The following is a 9,632-nucleotide window of genomic DNA, read 5'->3' as shown; positions in this document are numbered from 1 at the left end:
GGTTTGACAGGAGGACAAAGGATCCAGGTACTTGTGGAAATATGAGTAGAAGGAAGCTAAGATGTTATAAACAGTGGAGGAATCAAGGGAACCAAGGTTTTGAAGAAATTGAAGAGAAAATTTGTTAGGGAATGAGAATAAAGGAAGTAATGGCCATTGTGCCCCAAGAGTGGGATCCGAGACTTGAGACCTATGGTTGTGAAAGAGTTTCCAATGATAAGCTCCAAGGTGAGGCCACAGGATTATAGTGGAGGGTTGGCAGTTCCTGGAAATGAGGAAGAGGAAGTATTATGGACAGGACCTCCAAAGGGGGTTGAAATCACAGGGCTGCATCCAGATTTAGCTGGAGAAGATTGTGAGCTGGGTGCCCAAGGGGACTTCCTAAAGAAAGACAAGTAACAGCTTTCAAATGTCAATGAACAGTTAGAAGATTCTAAATACAAACTAGCAGCTCTGAGATGTATGAGGACAAGACCATCACAGCCAGAATTCCTGGATTCTGGCCAGTAGTGCATACCTTGGAGTAGAAGTTGCTTCTGGTAGATAGGATAGAAATAAGACAAAAAGTTTTATATGTTAAGGCTACCTACAAAAACTGTGTGTGTGAGACAGAAACATGATGAGGCATGTGGTCTGGTATGATCAGGAGGGCTTCATGGAGGAGGTGGCAGCAAACAAGGCCCTGGAAGATAGGTGATTTTGCAGAGACCCCCACTTGGATAATAGCCTAAGAAAAGCCTTAGATATGGGGGTGAGCCTCGCAAAACACCTAGCACTTAGATAAGGTTGTATTTTGGCCAGTCACAGTGTCTCACACCTGTAATCCCAGCACTTTGGAAGGCTGAGGTGGGTGGATCACTTGAGCCCAAGACTTTCAGATTAGCCCGGGCAACATGGCAAAATCCTGTCTGTCTCTACAAGAAATACAAAAAATTAGCTGGGTATGGTGGTGTGCACCTGTAATCCCAGTTACTTGGGAGGCTGAGGTGGGAGGATCACCTGAGCCTGGGAGGTCAAGGTTACAGTGAGTCATGATTGTGCCACTGCACTCCAGCCTGGGTGACAGAGCAAGAACTTGTGGAGAAAATGAAGGTTTTAGGGAGGGAGGGAAGAGCAAGAAAAGATCCATTCTTGAAGTTAAAAATTTACAATGATTCTCACATCTATGCATTTCTCAAAAAAAAAAATGTAGATTTTGTCTACAGGACAAAATCACAGTCTTGTGAAAATGATCTAGGCTTGGCAGTCTAAAACCTGGGTTTGCATGTACATGGATTGGAAGTATCAATACTGTTAAAATGTCCATACTACCCAAAGCAATCTACAAGTTCAATGCAATCCTCATCAAAATACCAATGACATTCTTCACAAAAATAGAAAACACAGTCCTAAAATGTATATGAAACCACAAAAGGCACAGAATAGCCAAAGCTATCCGGAGCAAAAAGAATAAAACTGGAGAAATCACATTACTTGACTTACAGAGCCATAGTAACCAACACAGCATGATGCTGGCATAAAAGCAGACACATAGTCAAATGGAACAGAATAGAGAACCCAGAAACAAATGTATATATCTACAGTGAACTCATTTTCAACAAAGGTGCCAAAGGCATACTTTAGATAAAGGACAGTCTTCAGTAAATGATGCTAGGAAAACTGGATATCCATATTCAGAAGAACAAAACTAGACCCCTATCTCTCACTGTATAAAAAATCAAAATGGATTGCAGACTTAAATCTAAGACCTCAGACTATCAAAGTACTATAAGAAAACATTGGGAGAAACTCTCTAAGACATTGGACTGAGCAAAGACTTTTTTTCTTTTTTCTTTTTCTTTTTTTTTTTTTGAGACAGAGTTTCACTCTTGTGACCCAGGCTGGAGTGCAATGGCACAATCTCAGCTTACTGTAACTTCTGCCTCGTGGGTTCCAGCGATTCTCCTGCCTCAGCCTCCTGAGTAGCTGGGATTACAAGTGTGCTCCACCACACCTGGCTAATTTTGTATTTTTAGTAGGGTTCAGGGTTTCACCATGTTGGCCAGGCTGGTCTCAAACTCCTGACCTCAGGTGATCTGCCCACCTTGGCCTCCCAAAGTGCTGGGATTACAGGCATGAGCCACTGTGCCCAGTCAGATTTCTTGAATAATACCCCACAAGCACAGGCAACCAAAGCAAAAGTGGACAAATGGGATCATATCAAGTTAAAAAACTTCTGCACAGCACAGGAAACAATCAATAAAGTGAATATGTAACCCACAGAATGGGAGAAAATATTTGCAAACTACCCATCTGGCAAGTGATTAATAACCAAAATATATAAGAAGTTCAAATGCTACAGGAAAAAAATATAATATATGATTTTAAAATGGGCAAAAGATCTGAACAGACATTTCTCAAAAGAAGACATACAAATGACCAACAGGTGTATGACACAATGCTGAACATCATTAGCATCAGAGAAATGCAAATCAAAACTACAATGACATATTATTTCACCTTGGTTAAAATGGCTTTTATCCAAAAGACAGACAATAATGAATACTGGTGAGGATATGGAGAAAAGAGAACCTTCATACACTGTTGGTGGAAATGGAAATTATTAATAATATCATTGAGGACTCTGAGTAAAAGGTACAATTTCTCTATGATTTCTTACAACTGTATATGAATAAATAATTACTTCAAAATTAATAGTTTAATTAAAAATGTGAAGTGGCTGAAGCATTGTATTCAAGGTTTGTTCACCCATTCATTCATAGACTATTCCAGAAATATTTATTGTATATATGTTTATAAGTATGTTTATATAATATAAATATATAATATATAATATATAAATATATTTATATGACCCAGCAATCTCACTGCTAGGTATATACCCAAAAGAAAGGAAATCAGTCTACGGAAGAGGTATCTGTACTCCCGTGTTTATTGCAGCACTAGTCACAATAGCCAAGATTTAGAAGCAACCTAAGTGTCCACATGGATAAAGAAAATGTGGTTCATACACTCAATGGAGTACGATTCAGCCGTAAAAGAGAATGGGATCCTATCCTTTGCAACAACATGAATGGAACTTGAGGTCATTATGTTAAATGAAATAAGCCAGGCACAGAAAGACAAACCTGACATGTTGTCATTCATTTGTGGGAGCTAAAAATTAAAACGACTGAACTCATGGAGACAGAGAGTAGGACAATGGTTACCAGGGAAGGGAAGCGTAGTTGGGAAAGAAAATGTGGCAGGGGAGAAAGGGGGATGGTTAATGGGTACAAAAATATAGTTAGATATGCCGGGCGCGGTGGTTCACGCCTGTAATCCCAGCACTTTGGGAGGCCAAGGCGGGCGGATCACGAGGTCAGGAGATCGAGACCATTCTGGCTAACACGGTGAAACCCATTCTCTACTAAAAATACAAAAAAAATTAGCCAGGCGTGGTGGCAGGCGCCTGTAATTCCAGCTACTCAGGAGGCTGAGGCAGAGAATTGCTTGCTGTGAGCCGAGATCACGCCACTGCTGCGCCGAGTGGAGACTCTCATGTCCTTCTTCAAAAAAAAAAAAAAAAAAACAAACAAAAAATACTCATGCCTATGTGAGTGTCTCCTGCCGCTGCCCGTCCCGCCGGGTAGTGGCCCTTATATATGTGTTTGTGTGTTGTGTGTGTTATGTGTGTGTGTTGTGTGGGTGTGTGCTATGTAGTTAGATAGATGAATATAGTATTGGCAAGATCGGTCGCGCTCACCCCTGTTCATCGCCTAGCACTTTCGGGGGCACCCGGCGGGTGCGCTCACCAGTTCAGGCCTCTCAAGCTGACCCACGCCTGGTCCCACCGATGGTGCAATACCCCTTGCTCTACTCACGGTTCCCTAAAAAATTAGCTAGTTCATAGTGGAAGACCTTGTAATTCCAGCTACTCGGGAGGCTGGAGGCAGAGAATGCTTGAACCCGGGAGGCAGAAGTGCAGTGGCGCTGCGATCCGCCAACCCTCTAGCCTGGGCAACATGAGCGAGCATCGACCTCAACCATACATAAATAGCTCAGATACATGGATCAGCCGGCCCGCTATTTAGTATTTGATTGCACCAGCAAGTCAGACAATAATTTATTGTACATTTAAAAATAACCTAAAGGAGCTATAACTGGATTGTTTGTAACACAAAGAAATGATAAATGTTTGAGGTAATGGGATACCCATTGTACCTGATGTTGGTTATTATGCATTGCATGGCTGTATTCGAATATCCTCGTGCTACCCCATAAACATATATACCCACTACGTACCCACAACAATTAAAAATTAACAATAAAAAACTCTTTTCCTTTCTCGCCATCGTGGTTTGTTCTTGCTTCCACTTCTCACCGATGCTCTTCTCGTCGACACGATACTTTTCGGATTAAGGGTGCGCCTGCCAAGAAAACCAAAAGCACCATCATTCCCATTCCCAGTGTGGATTCGGGACTGTAAACTTGGACAATAAAATACGTGTCACTCCCCGGCGGTGTGTGGAGGAAGACCAGAGCTGGGTCTATTAAGGAATTGCACATGAGATGGCCACATATATTTGTGCTGTGGAAAGTCACGATCACATTACGGCCTTTGGTCACCCGCCCCGAGCGCTGGTCCCGACCCTCGCCCTTGCGGTATCGCTTTCGCGCTCCTCTTGCCCCCCCTGCACGTCCCTTTCTGGCGCGCCCCGTGCCCCTCGTCTTCCCCCGCCCCGTCCGTCTCCTTCTCCTTTCTCGCCTTCCCCTGCCCCTCGGAATATCAAACTGAAAATGTCACCACTTTCTGGAGAGTTCGACGTATTTTCTCTCTGAATCTATTATGAATGTGTTGGTTGGCTGGCGTTCCGTACCATAAATCATGTGCCGGCCCTCTCATCTTACAAACAAGAACACACCAATATCCACCCCTATATTTCACCATAAAAATACATATTAACAAAAAGACCTGGGTTTGTATAGTCCGGTTTCCCTCGTCCACTCTGCAGATCTTCACGGACCTTCTGGTCTGTGTGATGGTCTAGGGACAATATGGAGTCTCTTTCAGATCTTACGAAGTGTTTCATCCTCTATTACTTTTGGAATTAAGGACACGGATCTCATGCTGGCTAAGTTCCTTTCCAGTGGGCGCAACAATGCCTACCAATAACTGTGTTAATCTCAACATCAGTTATTTGTTATATTTTTATGTGCAAAATTGAGATAAGACCACACATTTCACAGGAACAGAACTTTGTAGAGTTTGGTACCTAATAAGTGTGAACCACTTATTTTATTATTATTATTATTATTATTTTATTTTATTTTTTTGAGACGGAGTCTCACTCAGTCGCCCAGGCTGGAGTGCAGTGGTGCGATCTCAGCTCACTGCAAGCTCCGCCTCCCGGGTTCACGCCATTCTCCTGCCTCAGCCTCCCGAGTAGCTGGGACTACAGGCGCCCGCCACCTCGCCCGGCTAGTTTTTTGTATTTTTTAGTAGAGACGGGGTTTCACCGTGTTCGCCAGGATGGTCTCCATCTCCTGACCTCGTGATCCGCCTGTAAAAGTGCTGGGATTACAGGCATGAGCCACCGCGCCCGGCCATTTTATTATTATTTTTAATCATTCTAGAGAGATGGACTGAATGCAGTTATAAAAACCTGCCTGACCAGAAAGCCAGGATGCTCCTGGGGGTCCCAGACTGTGAAGAGAGGTATAGCTGAGTAGGCTACAGGGATTCAGACCTTGAAGGAATGAATTCTAGCAGGGCCAGGATTGGCATGCTTTGAAGGGAACTGTGAAAAAAAATCATCTGCTTTGGTTTTACAGAGGTAATCATTAAAGGCAACTCCTTTGGCACAAAAAAGGAATCAGCTCTGAGGCTCTTGTGAATTTAAAGGGGAAGGAGGTTGCCTCTCGGTTAAGGGGCGTGAAGAACAGCTTCAAGTTTAAACAATCTTTGTGCTCACAGTGCGAGATCATCACTCACAGGCTTTATATTAGAATGATTCCAGTGAAGCATAAAGTTGGGAAGTTAGCCTTCAAGATTACAGGAAGATTGGTTTTGAGATACAGCAACACCATGACTTAGAACAAAATCAGTCTTCTCTGCTTCCTCCAGTCCCAGGAGTGTTGGTGTCCCTCTTTCTGTACTAAATAGATTGGAAAAATTCCCCATTGAGAGTTTATATAGCAGTGGATGATGGGAGACCTGGTCCTCTAAAATGAATGCTTCTATTGCTCTAGATGAGAAAAAGAGCGAAGGGTTTTCCTTTAACAAAGACACTAGCCTTATTGCTTAAGACCCTTCCCACATTTCCCGATGACTTATTATTATTATTTTTTTTTTTGAGACAGAGTCTCACTCTGTTGCCAGGCTGGAGTGCAGTGGCACGATCTTGGCTCACTGCAACCTCTGCCTCTACATTCAAACGATCCTCCTGCCTCAGCCTCCCCAGTCGCTGGGACTACAGGCATGCACCACTATGCCCAGCTAAATCTATTTATTTATTTTATTTTATTTTATTTATTGTATTTATTTTTTTTGAGACGGGATGTTCTCGCTCTGTTCATGCCCAGGGGCTGGGAGTGTAGTGGCTGGAGCCCTGGCTCACTGCAAGGCTCCGGCCTCCCGGCGTTCACGCCATTTCTCCTGCCTCAGCCCTTTCCCGGAGTAGCTGCGGACTACAGGCCCACCCGCCACCTCCCCGGCTAGTTTTTTGTTTTTTTAGTAGAGACGGCCGTGTTCACCATTTGTTAGCCAGGATGGTCTCGATTCTCCTGACCTTGTGAATCCGCCCGCTCTCAGCCTCCCAAAGGCTGGATTACAGGCTTGAGCCACCGCGGCGCCGGCCTTTTGACTTTTAGTTTTTTTGAGACAGGTTTTTTGCTCTTGTTGCCCAGGTTGGAGTGCAATGGCGGTGGATCTCGGCTCACTGCCAACCCTCCGCCGCTCACCAGGTTCAATGTGAATTCTCCTGCCTCAGGTCCTCCCGAGTTAGGTGGGGATATAGCATGGGTGGCCCACCACGGCCTGGCTAATTTGTATTTTTAATATTAGTTGGGCGTTTCTCCATGCTTAGTTAGGCCTGGTCTTCAAACTCCCAACCTCAAGGTGACCGCTGGTGGGCCTCGGCCTCAAAGTGTTGGGAGTACAGGGTATGAGCCACCATGCCTGCTGCCAATTTGGCCAGCAGGGAACTGGGCTCTGGAGAAGGCCAGATTTGAAGGGCCTGCAAATTAGTTTGCTGAGTTCAGCTAAGTAGTTAGAAGGTCACTTTATTGAAAAAACCCACTGACATTACTGAAACCTACCAAACCTGTCTCTTTGCGTCAAGCCAATATTGCTGCCCCCTTGGCCATCTTTCCAAACAATCTTCAGTTTCAATCTATTTACATCGCTTTCATTCAATATATATTTACCGAGCCTTCTTCTAGAAGTTAAGCGGCACTGAGCCAGCTCCATAGACAGAGGAGTATGGCTTTATTGCCTCAGGAGATTCACAGTTCAGTTAGGGAGCGGGTAGACACTAATATAATAATCACTAAAAGAAATATGATACCACAAACGCTAAAAATGCTCTGGAAGTCAAACTCACTAATCATCCTGTTGTTAAGACCCAGTGCATTGACATTGGTCAACATTGTTAATTACCCACAACCACATCAACCTTTGACCAGGCCCTGAAGTGCAGTGGTTTGCAATAAACAGCTCACTGTAGGCCTCAACCTCCTGAGCTCAAGCGATCCGTCCTCTTCAAGGGCCTCCGTTTGTCTTGGTTGGACTATAGGCAGTGGTGTTCCCACACGCTGGCTAATTAAAAAAAAAATATATGCTATATAACCGTATATATTATAGTATATATATATTTGTGTGTGTGTGTGTGTGTGTGTGTGTGTGTAGAGATGGGGGTCTCACTATGTTGCACAAGCTGGTATTGAACTCCTGGGCTCAAGTGATCCTTCTGCCTAGGCCTCCCAAAGTGTTGGGATTACAGGCATTAGTCGCTGCAACTGTCTAGAAATGAGGTCTATAAACCTAACCAAACTCCTCTCCACTCTCCCTGCTTCCAAATGTCAGCTCTCTGAAATAAACATTCCCTATTATTATAACAGAAGACAGCATTAATAAAGTTTTCACCCACAAACTCTTCCAGCTCTCCAGTTCCCCTCCCTCCACAAACACCCACCTCATTTTCTTTTAGGATAGTTATTTTGGTTTCCAAGGGCAGATACACGCAGAGAAGTTCTTATTTATTTCTCGGCATTAGCTGCTATTATTGTTTCCGTTTCAATAACCTCTTTCTCTTCCTGCTGTGTCAAGTACACAGCCTGCTCTCAAAAGGCAAAGGCCCCTGTTGTTCTCTAGCAGGGAGGGGGAATTTGTAAATAGAGTTCAGGAATGTCAAAAGGGTGACCCAGATTTGCAGCACCAGAAGAAAAACTGGTTCATTGTGAGTATCCTAAGCAATCACTCAAATGTAGCCTATGCTTGATGTGGGGAACGGGTGTGCAGAAAGGTTAATTTCATGAAAATATATATCCTTAATGAGGAGGACTCAGTACTTGAGGACTACAATGCCAAGTAATGTTTATCCCAAGTCCTCAAATTACAAACTATCTCTTTAATGCTTGCCCATTAATTTCCAACCAGGGGAAGTGCAGAATTGATTTTTCTCCAGAATGGAAATCAAGTTAACTCTACAAGAGGAAAAACGTTATCCAAATAGAAACGGGCCTGAGTTGTTTCTGTCCTCTTTCTTAAAAGCTTTGGTGCTTACCAAAATTTTTATCCCCTTGAAGACTTGTAGGTAATAGACAAAGACATTGTAGAAAAGGCAGATGTATCACAGACTTTCAGAGCTGCAAGTGAAGTTAGAAATCTAGTCCTATTCCCTCATTTTACAGTTGGGGAAACAGAGGCAGAAGGTGGTGACATGATTTGGCTAACAGTACGTGGCAGAGAAGGCACGAGAACCCAGCTCCTTGACTCCCAGGTGTCATGGAGACACTACTTCCAGCAGTCAGGATAAAGTGAGCTCCCTAATAGCTTTTTACTACTACCACCCAAGGTTTCCCTCCAGTCTAGAACCCTGGTTCTGTAACTCTTCCTTGGTATGATCTACAGGGAGGTATGTGGTTGTTCTGGTCATTTTCTCCCTTTCTCTATACTGCACCCTCTCCTTTGGGGGAAGCACTCTATGTGGTCTTGGTAGGGTTTAAAATCACTGGGCTCGGCCAAGGGTGGTGGCTCACGCCTGTAATTCTAGCACTTTGGGAGACCGAGGCAGGCGGATTGCCTGAGCTCAGGAGTTCGAGACCAGTCTGGGCAACACGGCGAAACCCCATCTCTACTAAAACACAAAAGAAATTAACCGGGCCTGGCAGTGTGGGCCTGTAGTCTCAGCTACTCGGGAGGCTGAGGCAGAATTGCTTGAACCCGGAAAGTGGAGGTTGCAGTGAACCAAGGTCACACCACCGCACTCCAGCCTGGGTGACAGAGCGAGACTGCATCTCCACACACACACACACACACAAATCACTGGGCTCACACTAGGGTGGGCATACTATCTGGACCAGCCAGTTCTGGTACTCCACCTCCCTGGCACAGACCTTGATCTGGTAGTAGGCATGAGACCCAAATGAAG

Source organism: Rhinopithecus bieti, unplaced genomic scaffold (genome assembly GCF_001698545.2).
Source record: "Rhinopithecus bieti isolate Rb0 unplaced genomic scaffold, ASM169854v2 scaffold_38123, whole genome shotgun sequence".
Lineage (NCBI taxonomy): Eukaryota > Metazoa > Chordata > Mammalia > Primates > Cercopithecidae > Rhinopithecus > Rhinopithecus bieti.
The sequence above is the reverse complement of the archived record's forward strand: the minus strand, read 5'-3'. Positions refer to the sequence as shown.